This window comes from Sapajus apella, unplaced genomic scaffold (assembly GCF_009761245.1).
Source record: "Sapajus apella isolate SASKATOON/1434 unplaced genomic scaffold, GSC_monkey_1.0 scaffold63, whole genome shotgun sequence".
NCBI lineage: Eukaryota > Metazoa > Chordata > Mammalia > Primates > Cebidae > Sapajus > Sapajus apella.
The window spans coordinates 3,824,525-3,852,262 of NW_022437003.1; the positions used below are offsets into that span (position 1 = coordinate 3,824,525).

General features: G+C 39.2%; 1 protein-coding gene and 1 long non-coding RNA gene across 10 annotated transcripts in view; one reads left to right on the plus strand and one right to left on the minus strand.

Moving 5' to 3' along the window:
• The window catches only part of CDKAL1 (CDK5 regulatory subunit associated protein 1 like 1), a 718,338-nt gene that overhangs the window by 80,009 nt on the left and 610,591 nt on the right, over positions 1 to 27,738 (minus strand). The gene's annotated exons all lie outside the window — the stretch shown is intronic.
• On the plus strand, positions 10,436 to 15,754 carry LOC116529816. 3 transcript variants are annotated; one of them, XR_004259679.1, is made up of 3 exons: positions 10,436 to 10,796; positions 11,069 to 11,190; positions 12,668 to 15,754. It is a non-coding gene; the product is annotated as an uncharacterized LOC116529816 (long non-coding RNA). The 3 variants fall into 3 exon arrangements; XR_004259680.1 differs by lacking the exon at positions 10,436 to 10,796 and adding an exon at positions 12,207 to 12,259 and having other exon boundaries at positions 10,803 to 11,190; XR_004259678.1 differs by lacking the exon at positions 10,436 to 10,796 and having other exon boundaries at positions 10,803 to 11,190.

The window sequence follows — 27,738 nt, forward strand, 5'->3', positions numbered from 1 at the left end:
GACAGAGACTACTGGGGAACAACTGGTGGGATCCCAGCACAGGCTGAAGGGATGTGATTGAGAGTTTAAGGGAAGGAAGAGCTTTGCGAAGAAAGAGAGAACTCTCTCCTGAGATAAGAAAGAAAGAAAAAAGATAATGAATGAAACACAGAGTTATTTTCAAGAGCAAAGGAGAGAATGGCAAAAAAGGCCCAGATGTCTCCATCTTCCTACTTAGTGGAGGTGATAATACGTATTTCAAAGTGCACAGGTCACTGTCAGCAATGACTCCTATTAGCACGCAATGGGAGTAAGGAAGGAGCAAGTAGAATCTGAGCCTTGAAAATGACAAAGGCTGAAAGCAATCATCGTGGGTGTTGGGGGTGGAGGTGGCACGCTAGGGAGAGCTAGAAAGTGAAAAAAAAAAAAAAAACTGTAGATATGAACTGTAGTTTTCAAACTCATGTTTCGATTGTTCGACAGTTTTATCACAGTCTGTGCTAGGCACTGTGGAGGAGCTAGAGAAATGTAAGATATGGCTCCTGTCCTGAAAAGTTAAATAACAACCCAGAGACGTTAGATGATGGAATATGAATATATGCCAAAAAAAGGGGGGACCGAGATAAGGGCAAATGTTCCACAATGAGAACTTTATTACATATTAATTTTTCTATTAAAGTTTAATAATTATGTCCTCTACTGTGTTTCTGTTGTTTACAGGCAATAAGAGTCATTTTCTGGCTTTCATATGGAAGTAGTTATTTTAGTAGATACTTGAGTTCTTTTCTTTGTGAAAAAATTGCTTCTCCTCAAGGTTCAGTGAACCAAACAGGTCACAGGGCTTTGGCTGAACACAGAGTCATTTCTTAGGTAGATGAAACAGATTCTTTCAAACAAATACTCTTCGTATGAAAGCACGATTGCTTCCCAGAGCTAGGCAACCCAGAAAAACTGTGACTACTGTCCAGCCACGCAGAGGCTGGGTCTGAGAGGGTTAAACCAAAAATCAAGTTATTGTTGCCTCTCCTTTAGTTCAGTACAGCTTTTCTGTAATTCTTTAGAGCTAGGCAGCTGACAGCACGGATTTTTATTGAAGAAATGCTATGACATTTGTTCTAAATGTCATATTTCTCCCCCACAAACTAAAAATAGCATGTCACCATACCCCTACCCCTAATAAAATTGTTGGCTGGGAAATGACATTGATAAGCAAAATGCAGCATATAACCTTTTCTCTCCTTTTCTATAAATGTTTTATTTATTCCTCAGTAACATTTGGTATCTTTCGTAGGCTGAGATCAGAGGGACAAATCAGTACATTTTACTGCTGAAGTAGTCTTTGCAGTATGGGACTGTCATTTTTAAAGCATGTTTCAGGCAGGCGCTGCTGTCATTTGAGTAGTGATGTAGTGACTGATAGAAAATATCTGTAGAAATAATGTGTGCTCTCATAGTAATGTGACATTTTATGAGCAGTCTGACTGTCTTCATTACTCTGATTTCAGTCTGGGGAAGAGTAACTTAGAAAGCCAGTGATGGAGTATAAAGGCCTCTCAGGACGAAGCTGACAGGGCAACGCCTGAACTTGGGCTGTGATATTTCACAGGACTTCATGGCAATTATCTGAAACCATTTGAAATAACAGGTGGACTTGGCTGCTTACTCTGATCAGTCCCAAGGTCACTGGTTTAATTGATAAGAGCGTTTGGCTAACTGACACACTCCAAGCCAAGTTTAAAGCAAGTTTTGTGGAGGCTTTGGCTGTATTTGCCTTCACTGGCCCAACAAGGTTTTGTTTCAAGGGCGAAGATTTGGTCACACAGGGAAAATTTCATTACAACAAACTTCAAAACTACACTGTTCCCTTTCAAGAACACAGCTCTGGACTAAAGGAAATGGCCATGGAAGCAAGCTTGTATAAGATGCTCGCTGAGGAGGCATCAGGGGTTTTTATTTTTAGCAAGGCAAGGAAGGAATACCTGGGTATTCCTGTGAATACCAGAATACCTTTCTGGGTGTTCATAAGTACCCAACCCCCATTCTTTTCATGTTCCCAAAAGCGTGCTGTTTGGTAACTGTGCAGTTTATGTCGGAAATCTTCAGATTTTCACCATTACTAGTTTGAATAGCAATGTCTGGGACATTTCTTTGTTATTTGGCTGGTGAACATTTTGAAATTCCCGAATTACTCAAGATTGATAGGTCCGATGGACTCACTTAATGAGTCACCTTGCCAGCTTCCCAGTGAAGCCATGACAGTGGCTTCTTTACTGCCAGTGTATGCAGTCACTTTCAGAAAGGCCTGCTGGCATCCCTCCAAATGTTCAATTACTTCTACCAGCATAACTTAGCGGCGCAATTAGACATTCCAAGGCTTTGTGGGAATGTGGTTCATGAGACTTGAGGATGTGTCACCAGCAAATGCTGCAAGACCACTTTGTACAGATTACTGCAACCAGGTAAGTCAACTGCTATTTCCACTGTCTATCGCTGAAGTAATTTTATTATATAAATCAGCATTTAAAAATTTTTTTCGGGGGCGGGGCGTGGTGGCTCAGGCCTGTAATCCCAGCACTTTGGGAGGCCAAGGAGGGCAAATCACTTGAGGTTAGAAGTTTGAGACCAGCCTGGCCAACACGACAAAACCCCGTCTCTACTAAAAAATACAAAAAGAATTAGCCAGGCATGGCGGTGGTGCGTGCCTGTAGTCCCAGCTACTCGGGAGGCTGAGGCAGGAGAATCACTTGAACCTGGGAGGCAGAGGTTGCAGTGGGCTAAGATCGTGCCAGTGCACTCCATCCTGGGAGACAAAGTGAGACACCATCGAAAAAAAAAGAAAGTCTTTTGAAGTAAATTACATTTCTGATTCTACTGAAACTCCTAGCCCTTCAAATGTCTACTGACTGTAAGCTCTATCGTAATGGAAGAGGAAGGCTTCTATCGTAATGAACTGTATCTCTAAGCACCCAGCAGGCACACAACATACACTGATATCTCCTTTATAATATCAAAGCTAATATCTCTCATGCTACAAGATATAAAACTTCATCCGACTATTATAGGACTTTTAATTAAAAATTCAGTCTTCACTTCAAAGAGTATTCTTTTTTAGCTCATGAATGGAACTCTTTTAAAATGAAAATGTAGGTGTACTTATTTTTGGTGAAATATTCTACAATTTGCCTGTGTCTTGCCTGTTCCCCCCCTCCCCCGCAACAAAATTTTATTATTTATTTCTACGGACTTTTTAATCAACATACTATCACTCTTTGAAATTACAGATGCTTTAAAACTAATTATTTTCTTCAACTTTGAAAACGTAATCAGTGTTTTTTTTAAAGCCTGCGGCAGTAGTTACTAGTAAAAAAAGAAAAACATATCCAGAAAAACCTGTAACTAAAAAAACAGGATAAAATATCAATTTATTTGGAACTCTCAACTATAGTACTGTGATTCTGTGCTTTGTTTGGGATATACAAAACACAACAAATCCTCTGAATTTCATAAAACAACCACACATTCTTCTGTATATATTTTGTTGTATATCAATTAGGTTACTTAGATTTTTTTGACTAGCTGGTGATTAACACTTTCCACTAGGCTGGAATTTTTTAGAAGGAGTAATTAAGAGTATTTATAAGGTGGGGCAGAAAAGGACAATCCCAAATTCACAGTTCTAGAAGTCCAGGATTTTCACTTCATGGCCCCTCAGTTAAGACAGGGTCCCTTCCCTTTTGGTTCCTTCGTAAACACTCCCACCTTCTTGTCTGCTTCCCATCCCCCTCCGAAACAAAACATTTATTAACTGAAGCTTCCAACTGTGACAGAAATTACAGTCATGTTAATGGTACAGATGGTGTAAAAAATGCAATCTAAAAACATGATTAAAAAACAAAGAAGCTAGGTAACCCAAGTTCATCTCAGATATGGCTGACCAGATATCTCTGAGGAAGGAAATACACGTTTTTGGTTAATTAGTTTGCTTTTAGCCATTCCCGTAATTAGAACATGCTTTCCCCCTACTTAATCCTAAAACAGTCATTAGATTTAATAAACCTTTCTAGATTGCACAAATGAGAAAATGAATTAGTTAAAAAGTAAGCATTAAGCTGTATTAGCAATGTGATTATAACATTCTGTGAATAAAAATGCTTTTGTTTAATTATTAAAGACAAAATATACTATTTTATAGCTTGTTGCAAAAGATTCTACATGCTTTTCTTCCTTCTTCCTCATGTTGCTTCATAAGGCAGTAAAAACACCACTGTTCCCGCCACAGATTATATTTCACCAAATGGAAGTGATTATTCATCATTCTTTCCTGAAATCAACCCATAATCGCTTCTCCTCAAGTCACAGTAGTCAGGATTCCACAGGACTCAAGGAGAGATGGTGGTCTTGGGTGCAGGGCACTCGCCAGGAAGCTCAGCTTCCATCGCTATCGAGGCTTGTGGGAATTAACAACGGACAATGGACACAGAGCTACAGGTTAGAGTTCATTGTTCTTATTATTTCCACCTCTAAGCCTTTGTGTGATGGACTGATTTCCCATGGAGTCCAGAATGGGCCCCTAACTCCACAAGTCCCATTACCCCCATCATACTCCATTTGCCAGTCTCATAAGAAAGTTAGTCATAGGGTGATAATTTTCAGATAATCGAACATTAAAACCACTTTTAACATTTTAACAGTTAGTAAAAAGCAACATACTAATAAAGTTGTGGACTCAAGCTTTATAGGATTTTATCTTGTTGAGCTTTCTTTATATTAAATAAAATTATCTTTTTTATTTGTCCAGAAACATCGGGGGAATAAATGACCTTATGTATTAAAAACTCAAATTGGTCCTTGCCTAGACTCGGTGATGCTTGCACAGCAAAAGACCACCTGTTGGACAGTAGGTTCTAGGTACTGATTTCCGTCCCCTCCTCTTCCTCCGCCCCCGTAATCGACTCCTGACTGTGCTTGCTGAAGAAGACTTTGGTCATGACATCCATAAACATTATTACTGATGGACCATGGACATGTGTGGGCTTCCAAAAATGCAGACTTGGATATGAATCAGACAGGAAAACTACAGGGGAAAAAAGAAGGTTTACTTTTATTATAAAACCAAAGAAATCTGGATAAAAAGGTAAATTCAAGAGTGTCTTAGACGGACCAGTCTATCCCACAAACAACACCAGAGGCTCTCAAAATGATTCTACGTGTCTCCCACCTCTCTCCAATGCTTAACCTTAAGGTACAACTGGCTCTTTCCACCTTTATTCTGAGCTGAACCTATGTGAATTTGAAGGATAAATTGGAAAGGTTAGGGTCAGAAGTCAAAAACACCTTTTCCTCCTGGGCTCTGGGACATTAACTGTGATTTTTTTGGGCGATTTTTATGAAAGAATGGTATTCCATGAAGACATTAGTCGTTCATGTCAGCCATCTTATTATTCTAACTTAAGCGCAAGAAAAAATCCAAGACCCAGAGAGCATGCGTTGCAGCTCAGACAAATGCCTGCTCCCTGATGCAGTACTTGACCAGGTTTTCTTTTACTGGGCAACTGTATTACATGGAGTCCACACCCATTAAGGAGAGATGGATGTAACGTTGGATATTAGCAGTTTAGAAGGGTACAATCTCCAAGCCAGTTTTCACATGCCTTTATTTTATTTAGAAACCTTACATTCTAGTCCACTAGAACCTTTAGGAAATCCCACTCTTTGTGTTATCTAGTATCAACAGTACTGAACTATAGAATCAGCCATAAACCAGCCACGTAATTTTATTTTGAGACAGGGTCTCACTCTGCAGTCCAGGCTGAGTGCAGTGGCATAATCACAGTTTACTGCAGCCTTGAACTCTTGGGCTCAAGGGATACTCCCATCTCTGCTTCCTTAGTAGCTGGGACTACAGGTGTGTACCACCATGCCCAGTGCATTTGTGATAGCTTACTGTAGAGATGGGGTCCTGCTACGTAATCCAGGTTGGCAGCCATGTCATTTTAGACAGAGACTTTGCTTCTTTGGGCTGTGAAGTGGTGAGATAAAGTGATCTGTATGATTCTTTCTAACTGCTTGATATCACTCTATCACCCTATTTTCTAACATCACAGATTGCAAATCTGATTTACCATTCTTTGCTGAGATTAACTTGGTCCCCTAAAAAGCAGCTAGGAATTAAGAATAAACTGCTCCTTCACAAGTGAGGTGGAATAAAAGAGATGTGTGTGAAGACAGGCACTTGACCTAAAGGTTACTAGGGAATTCTAGCTTTCTGGGATGTTGCTAACCAGTTTCACAAGAGGAGGGAAAAAAACATCTATCTTTTCTCATAATAATGTTACAAAGCTTTTGGAATTTTTCTAAGGAGTTACTACAAAGGAGATATTTATTCTAAATGTGAAAGATCAGCTCAGTAAATGAAGACATTTACTTTATTACCATAATTTAACATTTTTATAGACTTTCTGCTCTTCGTCATTCAGAACAAACATAGAAATCTGGACACTTTCAACAGTTAGGACATTGTTCTGAGAAGGAAAATGTGACTGCCTGGAAACAGAGGCTGTGAATCAAGTGCATGCAAATGAGCTCCACGCATCCAGCTCTGCGGCTCTCGTAGAAACATGTGTAACACATTACAATCCTGAAGGCTCTGGGCAGCCTAAGGGGACATGACCCCCTAGGGCTCAAGCCTAGCAAAGCAGAACTTATTTTGGATACGTCATGAGGTTGAAATCACTTTGTGTAAATCTCAAATTTAAAGCAAATAAGGATACTTCAAACAGAAAATCTTAGAAAATATGTAAAGCTAGGGCACATCCCTTATTTCCCTCCTCACCCCATCCTCAATTAACCTAGTCTCATCTTTGTTTTTTGTTTGTTGTAGAGAAAAGGTCAGTCTCATTGTGTCACCCAGGCTGGAGCGCAATGACATGATGATCATGGCTCACTGCAGCCTCAACCTCCTGGGCTCAGGTGATCCTCCCACCTGAGTCTCCCAGGTAGCTGGGCCAATAGGTACATGCCACCAAACCCAGCTAATTTTTTTTTTTTTTTTTTGTATTTCTTGTATAGATGGTGTTTCACCATGTTGCCCAGGCTGATCTCTAACTCCTGGGCTCACGCACTCTGCCCGCTTTGGCCTCCAAAGTGCTAGGAGGACACGCCTGAGCCACCACGCCTAGCCTCATCCAGTTTTTAAGAACCGGTGATTCAGTATAAAATGTCACAGGAATGCCAGAATCCATTCCCAGTATAGGAAACTGGACTCCGCTGACCACGGCACAGTATTTAGCATTTACTAGTTGCTTTAAAAACAGTTGTTCATTTATGTGACTTTACTCTTGTGGTGGGAAAATAACATTTGCATGTCTAAGCTCCATTACATTTGACCTTCACAAGTCTGTGAGGCTGGCTAATAGGATGCTGTACAATTTTACACCACTTATACAGATCAGAAAACTGAGGATCAAAGAGAGTTGTTTGTCTAGGTGCTGAGATGATTCATAGGTAAGGTGCTTTGTAGAAAGTACTACACAAATGAAAGTAATACCGCGCTTTGGGCACATATCTATAAATTAAGGCAAAAATTACGACTTCACATAGAACGGTATCTCAGTCTTTTCTGAATACAACGTATCGACTAAACTTGTGCTGTTTTTCACCATCTAACTCTCTCTTCCCTTAGCCATAACTGAGGGGTTACTCCCACTTGACACCAGAATGGCAGGCTTCTCAGCATTGTGAAATGCACTGTTCTACAACCTGAGTCAGTCCAGACAGGCTGTCACCAGGCATTCAATAGAGAGCAGAAACACACACAATTACCCTCCTGACTAGGGTCCCTTGAGACATAGGTCTGGAGAATTCTGGCATGAAGAAACAGCGTTTGCGACAATCAATAGTCTTTCGGGGCGACTTAATGTGGAAAGAAAACAGCATTAAACAATTATGCTGCAAATGAACATTCTATATAAGAGTATACAGTTGATCATTTTTATGGTTTCATAAAAATTCATTTGCTTTCGGGTATTACAAATACACCAGGAAACGGAAACATCTAACACAGGCAAGGCACCCCCTAAAAAATAAAAGCCTGACAAATTAAAAAAAATAAAATCCAGTTTTCAACCTAAACCACATCAAGTCAATTTTGTTTAAAAACAAAAACTAAGCTTTCGTTTCAGGCTGCTAGTCACCCTTTTTTCTTCAACAGAAAAATTAACAAAGCAACTTTTGTGATGAAATGCTAATATTAAAGGTTTATAGGGTCCTACCTTGCACCCCTGAGACATATTTATCATTACAGACACACTTGCTTTCATGACACAACACTTAAATGGAAAAGAAAAAAAGGCCTACAGACTAGAGAAATGCTGAGAGCAAAAAAAAAAAAAAACTTTCCGAAATTTATTACTGTGTGTGTTTTTAACTTTCCTAATTTAGGTATACTGACTTATGCTATTGGCTGCTTTTATTTTTGATCTTCTGGCAAAATTGTGTTTTTAGCTTCTAAGAGGTGAAATATGACTAAATGAAGTACAAATGTAGAGATTTTTGTTTCACCATCTGAAAAAAAGGATTAGGGCAAAGCAGCAAATTAACTATGTTCCCTACATTTGGAGCCTGATAGGATGATTATTTGGTTACATGCTGCATAGATCATGCATTCTTCTCTGTAACAAGGCAAATTAGATATTTATGCTTCTATTCCAAACAAAGCAGACACGATGTCTGGCAGGATTTTTTTCTACGTTAGTTAGAACTCTTGTAAGTAAAGCTTATGAGTTTTATCACGTGGCACTTCAACCCTGCTACATATAAACAATCTTTATGAGGGTCATACTGCTTCTTACTTAACAGTCAATAAATGTACCACTACCATTACCATCTTCAACTTCTTCCAATAAGTTTGTAAAAGTAATGTGCCTTGCTTGAATCTGCACGCAAACTGGTTCGTATTTACTCTTTAAGGTTGCCATATCACTTTCTGAACTTCTTTTTCTCCTAGAGCATTCTATTTGTACTTTTGTCCATGCTTTGGGTTCAAACTGTCAACAACACTGTTCACGTCTGAATCTTCACACTACCTGGCACTATGCTCCTCTCACCCTAGGCACATTGGCCACTGCCTCCCATAACCTGCTGAGTTGCTGCCAGTGAGGCTCCTTAGCCTATGAATCCAGCCAGTCTCATACATTTCTTGAGCTCATCGTCGTCAGAATGAAGGGTATACTGGTGGCCTCTAGTCCACCAGGGGGCAGGTGCTAGACTTAGTTATGCTACCATAAACTCTGCTGTTTGGGGGAAAACAGGGCACCCCAGATGCTATGGTGTCCCAGTGTTCTGTCAGACTGGCTTGATCCAGACGAGCAGAATTTTTTTTCTTCTTATGGCAGCTCTGGCTAAGTACTATTGGCTTATGTAGAAATCTAGGTACTCAGAGAGGACCCTGTCCTACCTGCTTGCCTGTATCTCAAGTAAGCCAACCTCTTGCCAGGAAGGGAGAAAAGGAAGCAAAGAACTGGCAGAAAGTTCCTGATTCTTTGGCATCTAACTTGGAATCTGGTACAAACCAAGAGTCATTGCTGGGAATACCTAGATCAGTCTGGTGCCCACGACTGAGGACCAGCTATTGAAATCTTTTTCCTTCCTTCTTTCTTTGGAAAAAAAAAAATTCAGATCCACCAGGAACCAATTTATTTATAAGATATGATGAAGATTAAAGGCTAGAAAAAATGGCATTAAAGACAAGCACCAATGTTTTCAGTATAAGATTTAAGACACACAAAATTATTCTGTCAAATTCCTAAATGCTTACTCCTACTTCTGTAGGTACCTGATTTTGGGTCAATATGTTTGTGGACAGCCTGCATCCAAGTTCCAAACTTTGAGCAGTGTCGGCTGGGCCCCTTCTACCACCGCATCCCACTCACGGTCTTAAGGGCTACTGAGCGAATGAAGCCTGAGCTGACCCTCTTATGTGGATCATTTCTCTGCCACTTCTTCCTCATTCCTAAGGTTTCTTCCCCATCCATAATGGCAGTGTTGCTTCATGCCAAGACTCTTCCTTGGCATGAAGTTATGAGGAATACACAGTGAATATATGCCAGATGAACTAACTCCTGTCTGACAGTGTCACTGATTTAAAGGCATTCATTAAAAAATTATTAAGTACCCACTATATGTCAGGCATTGAGTGAACTGCTGGGACATACAACTTAAGTAGCTTTTGATCTAGTAGGAGGATACGAAAGTAAACAACCACAACTCATTGGGACAAATGTCATGGCAGAGGGAAGCACATAAAGATGCCACTTATTCCAGGCTGGGTTTGTAGGAAGCAAAGGCTTTGTGGAGGTGCCTGGGCTGAGTGCTGAAGGATTAAAAAACATTCGCTAGCAGAGAAAGTAGGTCAGGAGCCTAAGAAATAAAATCTGCAAAGATGCAGAAGTAGACAGAGCTTGGCATGATCCAGAACGAAGTAGCTCAGTAAGGATTAAATATAGCGTGCAAGCGGGGAGTGGTGAAATATAAGGCTTGCTTAGTGACATGGTTTGGCTGTGTCCCATTCAAATCTCAACTTGAACTGTAACTCCCAGAATCCCCCGTGCTGTGGGAGGGACCCAGGGGGAGGTAACTGGATCCTGGGGGCCGGTCCTTCCCATGCTATTCTCGTGATAGTGAGTTAAGTCTCACGAGATCTGACGGGTTGACCAGGGTTTCCGCTTTTGCCTCTCCCCTCATTTTCTCTTGCTGCCGCCAACTAAGAAGTGCATTTCACCTCCCGCCATGATTCTGAGCCCTCCCAGCCATGTGGAACTGTAAGTCCAATTAAACTTATTTTTCTTCCCAGCCTTGAGTATGTCTTTATCAGCAGCCTGAAAACGGACTAATATACGAAGCAGGACAAGGTTTTCAGGAATCCAGTGTTTTTTAATGCTGAGCACTAGTGGTGCTGTGAGCACGACAATGCTTTGCTGTGGCAGACTGCAACACTGAGGATGTTTAGCACCTCCGGCGCCTAGCAGCGTAATGCCAGTAGCACCACTAGCAACGACCAACCCCTCCTTATTTCCATGTACCCCCTTGACAGAGTGGCACCAACCCCGACCGAGAACCCTGGGTAGAAGATGGAGAATTTGGTCAGAAAGTGAACAAGCCTCTTAGAAACATGCAGTGATACCAGTTTGACCGAATTAAAGTTTTATTATAAAGGTATGCCCAAGGGGGGGTGGGGAGGACATCGGTCACATCCAAGGTGTGTCCAAAGAAAACCATGTCCGACTCTAGCGTTTACATTTGGTCTCAGTACAAGTAATCTGTAAGTAGCTTTGCCATAAATGTTATTCCAGTCAGCAAGAATTTACTTAGAATCTATTCAATGTCAACTACTAGCCTAGGTTCCTTTAAGGGTGTTTGAAGATGTAAGACATAGTCCTTATCCTTGAGAAATGACCAGTCTAGTTACTAAGATATAATTAAGCAAACACACAAGGCAGTAAATAATCTAGTGTTTGACAGTGTATTATTCACGTTTCATGGAAATATTTGGCAATTAAATGAATTCCTCTATATTCCTTCTCCTTGATCTTCCGTATGTACCAAAATCCTCTATCAGAAGAGCACAACAAAGAAACAAAAAGTCAGCACAACGCTGAGATTATCAACAATTATCTGTGCGTGTTTGCAGTCTTTATCTTATTAAGGGTTGTGAAGAAAATATCCTTGTAATTCACCTGAGGGGAAACAAGATATTCTTGCTTGTAATACATGCTCTTCACAATTAATGAGGTTTTTATTTGCTTTCAGATATTTTCTAAAAGTAGAGATTTTAAAGAAAGGCAAGTAGGCTGGGAGTAGTAGCTTACATTTGCAATCCCAGCACTTCAGAGGCTGAGACAGGAGGATCACTTGAGCCCAGGAGTTTGAGACCAGCCTGAGCAACACAGTGAGACCCCATCTCTATGAAAAATTAAAAATTAGCTACATGGTGGTGCATGCCCGTGGTCCTAGCTACTCGAGAGGTTGAGGTGGGAGGATTGTTTGAACCTGGGAGGTGGAGGCTGCAATGAGCCATGTTCACACTACTAGACTCCAGCCTGGGTAACAGAGCTAGACCCTGTTTCAAGGGAAAAAAAAAAAAAAAAAAGGAAAGAAAAGAAAGGCACAGTAAAACTGATTTTGCATTAAAGGCAGAAGTTATTTTTTTCTATCTTTTCTTGCTCTTTAAGTCTTTCTTGGGAAATGCTGATGACCAGGAATAACCATAGTTAGTAGTTCTGCTGTAAGTAACATCCTCTGTTCTGTTCCCAATTCCCTTCCTTGACGACATTGTGCCTTTTACTGGATGACTTGCTCACAAGTGAAATGGGCTTCTGCCAGAAGGGAGCAGTTTCCAGTGATTTGTGGATCTCTTTGGAGGGTCAGAAGTCATCCAAAGGAGCCACTTAAAGGCAAAAGAGCCAATTAAAAATAATTTTCAGGGACACCGTAATTCACAAGTTCCAGAATGTCTGCTAGAAAACAGAAAGGTTCACTAACACCTAAGAATCAACAATTAGTAGTTAATAGTTTGACTTAAATCCGTCGCTTTTGTTAAAATGAAAATAGCCAGGGAGATTCTCCTATTGACCCTTTTCAATAATGTATATCTTGTAATGGATGTGCTTCTCACATTCTCTGTCGAAAGCAGGCTTGACTGTGGATGATTGCAGACAGCGCGAGGTCACTGAGTCCATAAGCAGCGAGAAGGGCACACAGAGCGGAAAAGGAGAAGCTCGCTGCTGGAGGAGGCAAACTTGACTTCACCATGTTTTCTGGGGTGGGACCTGACTTTGACCTCATGTATACAGATGGGCTTGACTGAGCTAATTGATGCTTATGTCCAATGGTAATATATTTTTTTCAACTGCCATTGAAAGACATGAGAAATGAAACATGAAAATATTTAATAATTCAGTATTTCCAAGTGTCTAGACTACTGAACATATTATCCAAGAAATTATTTAGAAGAAAGGGAAAGGAAATAGGCAAGAGATTTTATGACTACTGACTATGAATCAGTTGTTTTGAGTTTTATTTGTCATAGAGTAGATACTATTTTCCCTGTTTCACAGATGACAAATATGAGGGTCAGATAGATTAGGAAACGTGCCCAAAGTTTCACAGCTAGTCAATGAGAGAAAGCATTTTCCAAGCCAGGTTCACTTGGCTGCAAAGCACTTACTCTTTCTGATACACAGCATGCTGCCTAGATGTTTTAGCACATTTGGATTACAAAAATGTTAGAAATAAAATTATGTTTGTTAAAAGATAGGCATTTAAAAAGCTCTGGGTTGTGGTTGTCTGTGGATGAAATTATAAAATGATAGCTCCCCCCAAAACACACATACATGCACGCACGCACGCACGCACGCAACCATACAATGTTGGTTATGATGGCTGAGTCACTGAATTTATTTGGAAGAACCATCTTCTTTTGCATGACAGAATACAGATGGCCATAAACTATTTACCCAGACATTTTGGGGTTGAGGGATGCAGTCACCATTTGAAACAAAAATACAACTCTAGCAATACATATGAAAGTGAACTACTTTGTTAATGTGAAAGGGAAAAGGGGGAAAATGAATAAAACAGCAAGAATACAACTGAAAGGAGACTGAGACAGGGCATATGTGTATGCTACACAGAGAGCAGTTTTAGAAATGTTTATAAACGATGGTGTTTGTGGAATGGAAAGTTGAATAGCCGTGATAGGAAGGCTTTCCACTCCTGGAAAAATATGGACACCATGGCTTACAGGTTATTTTATTCTGATAAGCATCTTCCTACTTCCTCTAACATTTGGTTAGAAACCTAATAAAGTGATTGCTTTAAATAAGAAAAAAAATTCACATTCTACATGTGTTTTATTTCCTACAACGTCCCTAAATTATACAGGTTCTCTGAAAAGATAAGTATCTCACATATTTAGAGGACGACTTTAGCCTATTGTTTAAGGGTTTTTTCATGCCTTAACTCCTTTAAAAAACCATAACAGGCTATGAAAAAGAAAATAAATTAAGGAGAATAGTTCCTTTACACGAGAAATCTGCATTTGGCAGTGATGGTCAAGTACAAACTGTAAATAACTGAAATAACTCGTAACTAGTAATATACAGGTTAATCAACTATGATTAAAAATAAATAGGTTTTTTGCCACAAACAGTATCTTTAACTCAAAATTAAATAATTGCAGCATACTAGGTAAACTATAAAATAAGGAATTTTTAAAGGCAGAGAACGATACTCTTTCTCCATTATAAATCTGATGAGTCTCGGTGACCTTTTGTTCACATGAACACTGACAAACTCTGCATAATGCATGACTGTCCCAACCCCCATTCTCCTCCCAATAGTTCCTGCTTTGATTCTAATCTGTATTCTAGGGTATGGGGTGGGACACTTTAGTAAGGGGTGGGGGCGAGGGGATGGCAATGGTAGACACTGGTCAGGGCTGTCAGTAACCTTGGAGGCCTCTGGGAAGAGCAGAGGGCAATAATTTTTTGCAGTATAGGAGAGACAGCTAGGAAGTAATTCCTCCGTGTTATCTTTATGATTGGAGAAGCAGTCAAAGAAATAACACGAGTTCAGTGCTATGAAGGAAAAAGCACTGGACAGTGATTTGGATGGGTATCCACGTGGTTTTCTTGGTTGCAATTTAAGGCAGATGTGAAACTCGAAAAGGTACCTTGGGACCAGCGCGTTCTTGGTGAAGTTGCCACAAATGCCACAACAGTTTAGAGAAACCCCTAAATACTGGTCTTGGAAAAAAAAATTAGACAGTTTTAGTTCTTAGGGGAAAGAGCAATAGATTTATTTGATGAAATAATTAATAAGTCATGGTCCCCACAACCATTTTCAGGCATGAAGCTAGCACTGACTACTTTGTGCTTTCAAAGTTTCGAATGACCTTCTGTTAAACTTTCATAACAAGATTCCTTTAAAACACATTTATGCTTTGCTATTAATACTCCTACTAATAATACAGTGATTAATAACAGGGGTGGAAATGGCATTACATATGAATCCTACAATTAAAATTGGGTGTTCATCTCCATCCTCCCCAACAGCCTGGAGTGTGTCAAGACATCGGACCACACAGAATCTTATCGTTTGTATTTTCAGTGTCTTGTGCATAAAGACAACAAATGAATGAGTTTTAAAAACCTGTATATAAAGACTATTGAGTCGTATCATAAGCACATTGTTTACACACATATGAATCTGTGCTTTGACACTAGGTAGAAGTATACAGAGGACACCTAACTTCACTTAAAGTCGAAGTAAACACAAAGCATGGCCTACAGTGATTTCCCTGAATTGGAGAACACACATATGTCTCGTTATCCTTCGGACAAGCTGGTAACACTAAAAGGAGACAATACCAGTGTAAACACTCATATATTCATGATAAGACAAAAACATTAAAATTCATTGAAATGTTACAAATAAAAAAGTCACTTTTGTTTTGGTATTTATATACTTGAAAGAGGGATTTATTTGGCATTCTGGGAGTTTACTACCTTTCCAATCAAAGTCTACTGATGACTTGCGGAGGGAGAGGAAAGCTGTCAGGTTCTCTAACTTACCCATCTGTTCATGCCCCCTTCTGGATGGCACCCGTTCTCCAATGGAGAAGTGGAGCACTGGCCTCTTGAAAGCTGTCTTTCTGGCACTGCCTTCCTGAGCTAAACAAATGGTTTGGTTTCAAATACCTTCCCTTTCAGTCCTGTCCCAGCTTCAGGATGAATGTCCTTAATTTTAAAGAAGCACAGTCCAATAGTTTATATGTTGCTGGAAGAAGAAAATTATATCATATTGTAATTATGTAGTGAACTAGCATATGGTCCTTTCCAGGGGAAAAGTAGTTTTTAACCTCTCCTGTAAACTCTAGAGGGAACTTAACACAAGAATAGAAATCCAGGCACCAGCAAACACATGTATTCATCATTTTATTGGTTCTTAAAATTTACTGTGACATGAAAGGAGAATGTATCATCGCACATACTCTCATGAATGTAGCAGATGAAATCCAGGAAAATTTAATCAATAAAAATGACAGTACATATATTTTTAAAGTACTTAAAAGTTGGTAACACACACACATTATCTCATGTGACCCTCACATACAACTAAAACTAAGGGCAGGGATGATCTTCAATTTTAAGATAAGAAACCAGGCTTGAGGTTAATAAACATTTTTTTTTTTAAGATAAAAAGCTCACTCAGACTATTATATCTTTAAATGAGGGTTAATCTAGAAATAGGCCAGTCAGTTTGAACCCATTTTTAAGATCATTCAGCTAGTTTGGAGACAAAGTCAAGACACAAACTCTGCCTTCTCTGATGAAAATTAGCACTCTTCACAAATTCCTAGAATGACATCAGTGTGCCCAAGGTCATAGACTATTCATACAAGATTTCTTACTGTCTAGTTTGGTTTGTCAATGCTGTATTCTTGACAGTGGGCTTATTTTTAAAAATCACTTAATAGAATAAATTAAGCAATAATGGGATCTAAACTATTGGAAGAATCAGACAAAAGTAATTTTAAAATAAGAAAGGAGGAGCTGGACATTAAAGTCCTAATTTTATTTCTGAAATTATTCTTTCCAGCTTTCTACATGGTGTTATCTTAATATTTGAAACTCTTAAGATGTCAGTTTGAATCCCTGCATTACATTTTATACAGTTTCTGTTGGTATTGCTCATAGAGCTTATGTGACTAATTAAACCTCACTGCAATTACGTTTCAAGCAGAAGTTGCAGTTTAGTTATTTCTTAATAAAAACTATGATTGTTTGCCGTGTTTTCCATGCATTATTCGATGATTGATTACTGTTACAGTGTGGATTGTGTTTTGCATTCTGCAGCACACAAGCATTAATCTTCACTTATTCTGCAATAGCATAATTCATTAAAATACATACTTTGATTTGGGGGCACATACAAGAAGATGTAACCACACGGGAATACAGTGTTGTTATGACAAAACATAATTAATAAAACATAAAATGTGTTTTATCAAGTTATGGTTTTAATTTGCTATCTCAAGCAATATGCTCCAGTAATTCTGTACAAGGTAACTTCCCAGGAGAATTTAAATCCCCTAGGTAGTGAAAGGATTATGATTAGTACACACTAAATTTCTCTTAAATGGAAAAGGCCCTAGCAAATTTTTAAAACCGAATTTGAGCTACTGGTAAGTATGACGGTCCTAAATCCGGAGCAAACTTTGTTTGACTTCTGAATTCCTGTCTGGCCTCTGCTGGCCCCTCTTTTTTTCTTGACATTATCACACAGCAGGGGACAGAGTGGGCCCAGCCAGAGGCAGCACAAAAGAGCACAGCCACATCCGCCCCCACGACCCCGGCAAATGGATGACCTACATTTGATGCAAGGAGTTCACATGAGAAAAAAATTAATCTGTGTTGCAGCTTGCATTTAACCTGTATTTCAAGAGGCAATTAGAGATATAAAGTAAATATGGGCAAATAAGTATTTCACACATACATCACTCTAAATTCATAGGAGACATCAGCAAAACTATATGTGTTCATGGAAATGTGCACATGGCCTTCTTTCTCTTAATTTGAATCTTCATAAACAAATGCACTAGTGGGAGGTTAGTACAAGTAAAAACAGCATTAATGGGTCACATATTAATATTTATGTTTTACTATATAAAGACCTTGCATACATTATGACTGTTTTGCAAGCTGAATGAATAACTAATGTTACATTATGTATGGGTACATATTAAGCAGACATGTCTACACTTTCTTAGTTCAGGATATGATTAATGCAGCCTATCAGAAGCCAGATGGTGCAGAACCAGAACCATCAATCAAAATGAAAAGACCACTGCGTGCTATCCACAATGAGGTTCTCACAAATGGAGATTCTGTTCACAGACCCTAACTGGTAATAGGCAGAAAACGCCAAGAACGTAGCTACACTGTCCCACTGGGATAAAAAAAAATCGCAGCTCAGCCTTGGCTGGATCAAAAATCTGGTGCAGGAATATTCATCTTGGACTCCTGAGCACCAGGGTTGGGAAAACCCGAAGAAATCAACAGCCTGTCCCCAAGATTAAAAAAAAAAAGCAGCAGCTTTTTCATTATTTTAATAATGTTTGTAACTGATGACAGTATCTGTCAAACAGTACCCATTTCCCATTTGATTTAGGATGGGACAGCGCCACATAGTAACAAAGCAGCTGCCACTGTCTGCCTGACACGTGAATTGGCATCTTGTTTTTTGCACAAGCTTTATTATAAATAACCCCAAATGCTTTAGTGTTACCCTGCAGCCTTTCTCCAAGCATCTATGGGAAACAATTTTAGTCTCTGTTATGCTTAATACTAATGACTATTTTTGGGGCAGTGCTAGGGAAAAAGGCTGCCGAAAGATGTTTCCTGTTCCTTTAATAGCTTTACATAAAAATAACTATAGAAACAAAAGGTGCTTTGTCTTTGTAAATGGATCATGTGTGCTTAGAAACTGTTAAATAATCCCCATGTGCTGTAGAACCTCTGGAAAAAAATTAAAACAAATATATAGGTTCTACTTCCTAACAGCCTCTAAATACCATCTCAGAATTCTAGTTTTGTGGCGTTATAGGGGGTAGAAAGATGTGTGAGCAAGGAGAAAATACCAGGAAATACCATTTCTTCCAGAAAGTAATGCCGCAAAATCACGAGATACATAAATAATACGTTGAAAAACACAAATATAAAAGGACGATGAAGGGAAAATATTTGGAAAACTTAAATGTGGTATCTAAAGATATTTCTGCTTTAAGGTAAAGATGTTACTATGACCTTCATAACTTGGCACGTGAGATAATTTGGAAAGGGAACAGCTTACTTTTACTTTTGTCCAAGCAATAATAAAAAAAGGAATGATTACATATTGGCATAAATAAGACCCTAAGTAAAATGGTTGAGCTTAAGAGATTTTTAAAATTTCAGTATCTCCTTCTGTCTTCATTAATATGTAGTTCTAAAATAGGGCTGACTTCCTAACATATAAAATTGTTATTACTATTTTTTCTTCCTAATGAGTGTTTTCCACACTGTTATAAATTCTGCATAAATCACATTTATCAGCTGGGTATTAATCTACTGCACATGTATACTATGACTTATATAATTAACTTCCTTAATGATGGACATTTCAGTTTTTTATTCTATTATTGATAATAATGCAGTGAACATTTTTGTGCAAAGAGAGCTTTCTATCTTTAAGACTAGTTCCTCAAAATAGATTTCCAGGGGCTGATTTGCTGAGCGAAATGATACAAACTATTAGCCTCTTTCTAAAATTTATATGCTTATCCAGCTCTCAGTATTCTCAATTCAAAAATTTTTAGTTATTTCATAGGTGAAAATAACATTTCATTGAAATTTAAATTTGTATGGCTTTAATTACCAGATAGGTTACCATTTTTTGTCTATGGTCAAACAATAATGTTTTCATTTTGAAGTCTTACTGATGCCTTAGAAGATATTTCTTATCTATTCATTTAAAGAATCACAAAGTGCTCTCTTTGGAATACTAAATTTGTGTGATTATTTGAAAGAAATAAACTGTATTCCTTTAAAAATATTTTAAAAACAAAAACATTTCACTAATACAGAGAGGTCTCCCCTGAAACTACTTCAAATCAATGAAAACTTAACATAATTAACTGAATGCTCTCAACTAATCAATGACATTTTAGAGTAGCCATCTAGCTTTATGGTTTTTTCCAGTGTTAGGAATGTCAAATGTCAGCTGTCTTCTCAGTAAGCCCCTCTCATGAAACGAAGCTGTGTTTTACTGCTACCAAAACTTGCATATTGGGTAGTTAGCATCAAATTGCTTTTGACTTGTTTATGGTGACTTTTTTGTTCTATAAGTAACAACAGACCACACCGAAGTAATGAAGGCACATGATGTAAAAATGTTGTCATTACAGTATGTAGGAGATGATCACCAAAATGGCCTAACAAGAAAACTGAAATTAAACTGATACAGAGCTATGTATCTTTTCAGAACTAGACATAATGGAGACAAACACCCTAAAAGGCAGTACCTATCATAAACTGGGATTTCTGAAATTCAGTGTTTATATTTAAACCAGAAGACATGGTTAAAAAATATATTTATATCTATATCTACGTCTACAGCTACATCTATCAGAGCCAACCAGATTTTGAACAATGCTGTCATTCAAATTTTCTCTGGCACAGCCTTTTTGAAAAAAAACTATCACTTACTCCTTTTATGCCCTATTATGGAAATGATACTACATAAAAGGTAGACAATTCAGAAGCAAAGATATATACATAATATTGCCACTTAAACTGAATCTACTGTTTTGTAACTGTTTTTTGAACTTTGGTGTATCGTAAGCCCTGCCCTGGAAGCAGCTTTTGGGAATACTCCCCTTTTAATCCCATCCTGGGAGCCGGTGCAGAAGGAACCAGGGGATAAGAAGACTTAACAGCATTGCTGAGGGAAGAGGAATGCCAAATTCACCACCAGCTGTTAGGTGCTTTTAGTCCTGATATTGGCGATTTCTGCCATACCTTCTTTGCACCACCTTGCTGCCCCAACCTTAGCCACTGCATTCTTTGGGTGATGGCTGTGGAGAGGTCTGCCTTGGGACCAAGTGGTGGTAGTTCTCTGGGACCTTGTCTACTGTGGCTTTCCACCAGGAGACAAGTAAAAAAGTCAAGCTGGCCAGGCGCACTGGCTCACGCCTGTAATCCCAGCACTTTGGGAAGCTGAGGCGGGTGGGTCACTAGGTCAGGAGTTTGAGAACAGTCTGACCAACATGGTGAAACCCTCGTCTCTACTAAAAACACAAAAATTAGCACATTGTGGTGATGGGCGCCTGTAATCCCAGCTACTCAGGATGCTGAGAGAGAAGAATCACTTGAACCCAGGAGGCAGAGGTTGCAGTGAGCTGAGATTGTGCCACTGAACTCCAGCTTGGGTGAGAGTGAGGCTCTGTCTCAAACAAACATCAAGCCACAGAAGCTGTCTTTTATACAAACTCACTTAGGTCTACAGAACTCCAGATGAGCAGCTGAGTGATACTGTACTATAGCTTCCCCTGCCATCTGTATTGAGGTCTCCAGTCAAAGCCAAGTAACCTAGAAATTCACATTTAGTTGAGCAAATCAGCGGTTTATGAAAATGCTAGGTCCAGGCCAGGTGTCGTGGCTCACTCCTGTAATCCCAGCACTTTGGGAGGCCCAGGCGGGTGGATCATTTGAGGTCAGGAGTTCAAAACCAGCTTGGCCAACATGGTGAAATCCTCTCTCTACTAAAAAATACAAAAATTAGCTGGGCATGCTGGCTGGTGCCTGTAATTTCAGCTACTGGGGAGGCTGAGGCAGGAGAATCGCTTGAACCCAGGAGGCAGAGGTTGCAGTGAGTTGAGATTGCGTCACTGCACTCCAATCTGGGCAACAAGAGCAAGACTCCATCTCAAAAAAAAAAGTTAGGTCCAATTTGCTGAAATGTAGAGTGTACTAGAGTTTTGAATCACAGAATACTTGGAAATAAAGAGTGTTCTTGTCCTGTGGAATGCAAATATTAAAAATCAACAATAGCTAGAAACAAAAATAAATGATGATCCAAAAAAAAAAAAAAAAACCATACAAACAAAACCAACAAAAACAAACACCGTGTGGTGAGGTGAGAGACACACCGGACTAAGAGTCAGCAAATATGATTTGAAGGTTTCATTTTATTATTAACTAGCCACGTGCACGTGGGCCTTCGTTTCCATACCTAAATTAAAAGAAAGCAAAACAAAAGGACTGTATTAAGCTGACCCTTATCAATTCCTGACTCCTTTCAGTGCTAACATTTAATAATTCCAAATACTCTATGACTTTGATTATTTCAGGGATAAACTTAAAAAGCTATCTACCACCAACGTATTAGTATGTGAAATATTCTAGGTAATCTTATTTTGTATTATATCTAGAGTTACTCCATTTTTCCTTTTTTTTTTTTTTTTTTTTTTTTTTTTTTGGTAAGCCAGAGTCACAATGTATAGTCTCCTGTAAGACAACAGTGTTTACATGAGCCGACGGCTGGAACACATCAGCTTGCCCACAATATGCTACTGAGCCCACACACATCTAAGCAGAATTCTAAGGTGCAGACACTGTCAAGAAATTGTGACCTCTGAGGTGTTCCCTGGGTTCATGTATGTCACTTAGCTTCTGGAGCTTTCTTACCATGGGCTTTTTTTTCCACTTACGGCAAGTTGGGGACTTTCAGTTCTAGTCCAAAACGGACTTGTTTTAAAAAACAACAGAAAATTTTAATTAGCTCATAGATGGAACCAGAACAATGTTTTCATTTTTCTCCTTTAGATTTCCAGCTGGTAAGACTTTTTTTTTTTTACGTAGTTGAAGGACCCTGGTGATATTTTTCAGTATTCAATCACATGCTTTCTTTAATCACAATAAAATTATCTCACTGCTAGTATTTTTTTTTCAGATACCTATAGTAATAAATAACTATAGATAGAATTTCTAACTATTATTTAACAACTAACATTTATTAAGTACTTACTGTATTCAGAGCGCTGTGCCAATCTCTTCAACATACATTCTCTTGTTGAATCCTTTAATAATCCCATAGGGGAGGTATTGTTTTTTTCATTCCCATTTTAGAGACAAGAAAACTGAGCCTTAGAGAAGTTAAATAAATTGCCTGTGGTGCACAGTGAGTAAACGGCATATTCAAACCCAGGATAGACTGCACCTCCATTGAAAACTGTCCAAAATAGTTCCAAATTTTACTGTAAATTTTATGGTACAATGATCCATTATACTGTTCAACACCTCTTAAAAGAAAGATTGATAGGGTATATTCTATTCAGAGATTTGCCCTGAGCAAAGGTTGCCATTCCTCTTGAATGATATACTTTCTGCTATTACAAAATGAGAGCTGTGCATTTAGCTGTATTTGTTGTTTTGCCTTTGCTTCCCAGAAGCCCGAGCTTTTATTCTTAATTGTGGCAGCGACTCAGATTTTTGAGTGAACAGCACATCACTTTATTTTTTATCCTAAAACATCTTCTTACACATCTTTAACACAGGCCAGTCTGAGGCTTCTTCAGCCAAAATAAAACATGAAAACAAAAGAGGTTTTAAGTAATAAAGGCAGTATGCCGGCAAAACAGAATTACATTTTAATTATAAAGATACTATCTTTGGCCAGGTAAAGTCAACTGGATGAGGTAGTAAAATTAAAAGTAACAATTAACTCTGACTTTTCATTACAGATACTTCTCAACTTATGATGGGATTACAACCTGACAAACACATTCATAAGCTGAAAATATTTTAATGAAAATGCATTTAATATACCTAACCTACCGAACACCGTAGCCTAGCCTAGCCTAACTTAAACATGCTCAGAACACTTCTGTTAGCCCAACGGGGCAAAACTATCTAACACAAAACCTATACTAAAGTGTTAAACATCTCATGTTATGTATTGAATTCTGTACTGAAAATAAAAACAGAATGGTCATATGAATACACCAAGTACAGTTTCTACTGAACATGTATTGCCTTCCCACATTCGTAAAGTCAAAAGAACACTTGTAAGTGGGACTGCTGTAAGGCAGGGAACATTTGCTAATGCTGTAACATATATTATCACAAAAACTCCTTGAGATATATTAGTTACATCTGCATCTGGCAGAAAACAAAACCAGTGATCAAAGAAAAGAAGTAACTTATTCAGGCTCATCCAGGTAGTTAAATGGCAAAGCACCAATTTGAAGTCAGTCTTCAGACTCTACTGTACCATTCTAATGTTTAGTAAAGTTTTAATATTTGTAAAAAAAGCTTAAACTCATAAATTCAATGACACAAGCAATCTCTCTCTCTCTCTCCTTTTCTTTTCTTTCTGTTTCCTGAGATAGAATCTCACTCGATTGTCCAGGCTGGATGGTGCCATCTAGGCTTACTACAACCTCCGCCTTCTGGGTCCATGTGATTCTCCTGCCTCAGCCTCCCAAGTAGGTGGGAATACCAGCACCTGCCACCTCGCCCAGCTAATTTTTGTATTTTTAGTAGAGTCAGGGTGTCAACATGTTGCCCAGACTGGTCTCAAGCTCCTGATCTCAAACGATCTGCCCACCTCTGCCTCCCAAAGTACTGGGATTACAGGCATGAGGCACTGCGCCTGGCCTTCTTACATTGTTTATGAAAATAAAACATATGGCTGGACGTGGTGGCTCACGCCTGTAATCCCAGCACTTTGGGAGGCCGAGGCGGGTGGATCACGAGGTCAAGAGATCGAGACCATCCTGGTCAACATGGTGAAACCCCGTCTCTACTAAAACTACAAAAAATTAGCTGGGCATGGTGGCGCATGCCTGTAATCCCAGCTACTCAGGAGGCTGAGGCAGGAGAATTGCCTGAACCCAGGAGGCGGAGGTTGCGGTGAGCCGAGATCGCGCCATTGCACTCCAGCCTGGGTAACATGAGTGAAACTCCGTCTCAAAAACAAACAAACAAACAAACAAACAAAAAAACATATTACATCTTTTTCTCGCATTCACTTAACTAGAAATTCAACATGACCCAACATGGTTCAATCAAACAATTCTTCTATATTAACACATATGATATTTTGAATTAAATACATATTACTGTTGATGGAACACTTTTTGACAGATAATATTATGACAACTATCATTATTGTGAATATTTATTAACTAGCATTATTGTGAATATGTATTATTTTTCCTTCCTACATTCAATCTTTGCTCCTAGGGGAGTTCACCACTGCTTCATCCTTCACATCCCATTCAATGCTTGGGTTAATTGCACCCTCAGCTCCTGGGGTAAAAATCTTGATTGGCTTAAGTCAATCAACACGTTAATACCCTGGCCCAATTCTGAGAAGTGCACATAACCCAAATTGAGCAGGTTTGATCAAACTTTGGTTGGCTTCTCCAGGACAGACGCCATCTCTCTTCTTCGTATTTGAAAGTATGAAGAGTATGAAGATCTGGGGCAGCCTTTGCTACCTCTAAGGAGGTGAGCTTGAAAATAGTCAATATATCAGAAACTGCCAAGTAAGGGCTGCTGGTGACACTACTTGAGTCCTGAATGAAGCCTTGCTTAATGTAAAAACTACCTTGACAGTTCAATTAAGGAAGCCAATAAATTATAAATATAAACGATCTCTTTGTTTAAACCAGCATGAGTTGGGTTATTCATAACATAGGCCTAAAGAAAACATCTAATAAGCTACTTAATATCCTTAAGGAGGTATCACGTTATCAGATTAAGCACAATATAGGTAAAACTAGAAATTCAAAATGGCAAGCTCATGATGGCGATTTGAGCAATACGAATAGAAACTGACTTATGAGGGGCAGGAGATGCAGCCCAAGCAGAGGACATAGGCCCACGTGGTGAAGTTCACAGAAGAGGCAGAAGCAGAAAAATAAGCTGACTGCAGATGCATAGAAGGGTCAAGGTTGAGGGCTCCACTGAGATGGGAATGGGTAATGATAATAAAGCCAATTAGCAGAACTTATTCTCTAGAACATTTGGGAGTAACACAACACACATATTGTCTAGATGTGTAGGACCCAAGCACGGTATATCTTAAAGTATCTCAGCTGATTTTAATGTGCCATCAAGTTTGAGAATCTCTGGAATGGAGAGGGCATCGCTCCATTATAAGGGGCTTTACCCTCTTTATGTAATTACAGAGAAAAGAACAGACTGCTCTTAAATCATTCCCCTTAATTTCACATAATTGGGAATAGAAAGATGGATTTTAAATATGAAAGATGGAAATACTGTGGAAACACAGCTGTCCACACATCTTTTTTAATTTGCTATGTGTACATGGAATACAAAAGATTCGTCCAAGAAACATATTCTAGAGCATCTGTATGAGAGAAACTCTGACCTTGAAAAACATCAAGCTCTTTCTTTAAACGAACTTTGATTGAACATCTATTATGCGTCAGCCACGGTACTAGTCCTGCAAGGCTGCATATAGGCTTTAGTTAACACAAGCCCTGACCTCAAAAACTTCAGTCATCAGGGGAGACAAACAATGAGGCTGGGGAAACACAGAGATTGTGGGGGCATGTGAAAGGGACAGCTAACTCCCCAGAGAAGCTGAGAGTAGAGGAAGACAGGAGAGTTCCCAGAATGAAGCACCAGCTCTGCTTTCTGATGGCGTACTAGTCCATTGTCACACTCCTATAAAGAACTGCCTGAGACTGGGTAATTTATAAAGAAGAGAGGTGTAATTGACTCACAGTTCCGCATAGCTGGGGAGGCCTCAGGAAACTTACAATCATGGCAGAAGACGAAGGCGAAGCCAGGCACCTTCTGCACATGGTACAAAGGAGAATGAATGCAGGAGGAACCACCAAACACTTATAAAACCATCAGATCTCCAGAGAACTCACTCACTATCATGAGAACAGCATGGGGGAACCACGCCCATGATTCAATCGCCTCCACCTGGCCTCTCTCTTGACACGCAGGGGTTATGTGGATTACAATTCAAGATGAGATTTTGAATGGGGACACAGCCAAACTATATCACATCGGGAAAGATGAAAGAGATGAAGTAACGGTGGTTTCCAGAAACAGAAAACAGCTTATGCACAGACACCGAGAACAGCAAGCACGTAGCATATTGGGGAAAGCATGAAATATGAGGTAAAAGGTAAGGAGCAACTTGCCGCGAAGGGCCTTATGTGCCATGCTGCGGCTGTATCCTGTAAGTGACAGAGGGCTACGAAAGAATTTTACACAGGGCATCAACAGTCTGGATGGCATTTTATAAGTATCTCCGTCAAGGCAGTGGGAGAAAGGGTTGGATTTGGGAGAAGTCAGTGAGAATGGAAACAGGAAAATCAGTTTGGGAGAGATGAGGAAATCCAGGAGAAAACTGCCACAAAGCGGACCTGTAATCTTTCTAGATTAGGCCTCACTGTGGCAATGGCCACAAAGACAATGAGCTCAAATCTAGGTAAATTACAGAAGCAGATCTGGGAAAATGAGAGCAATCAAAAGTAGTGGGTCAAGGGAGTCGGAGGAGTCTAGGATGACATTCTGGTTTTGGCTCAGCAGCTGGAGAGATGTAATACTCACCAAGGTAATCAATTCAGTGATGAATTCAGTCCCGGATACAGGGGACTTCAGCACCATTCAAAAGAAAATGCCCCCAAGTCTGTTGCATGTATGTCTGGGATGCATCTGAGCTTCCATGGCCTACCAAGGAACAGAACTCTATTGTGAACGGGCAGCAGCAACATCAGAGAGACAAAATGAAGAGAAATGTGAAGAAGGAAGCCAGAGAGGCTAGAAGAAACCCTGATAGAGATGTATGTTAGCAAGCACTATCCCAATTATCAACCTGTTCCCTGAAAATTACCACACACACACACACACACACACACACACACACACGAATATTTAGATGAGTATTTTGCAATCCTTGAGTGAAGTCTTAAGTACATATCTATTACATATTCAAAATTTTTATGAATACTTGATTTGAAAATGATTTTTCATCCATGGATTTAAAAACCATTTGGCTTTGTTTAAAATGAGAACATGTGCATGTTACAACTGAAGTGAGAAGTAGTGAATGTTTAAAGCTACCAAATACAAAAAGAGAAAGCTGAATCACTAATCAGTCCTAGAAAGGTAT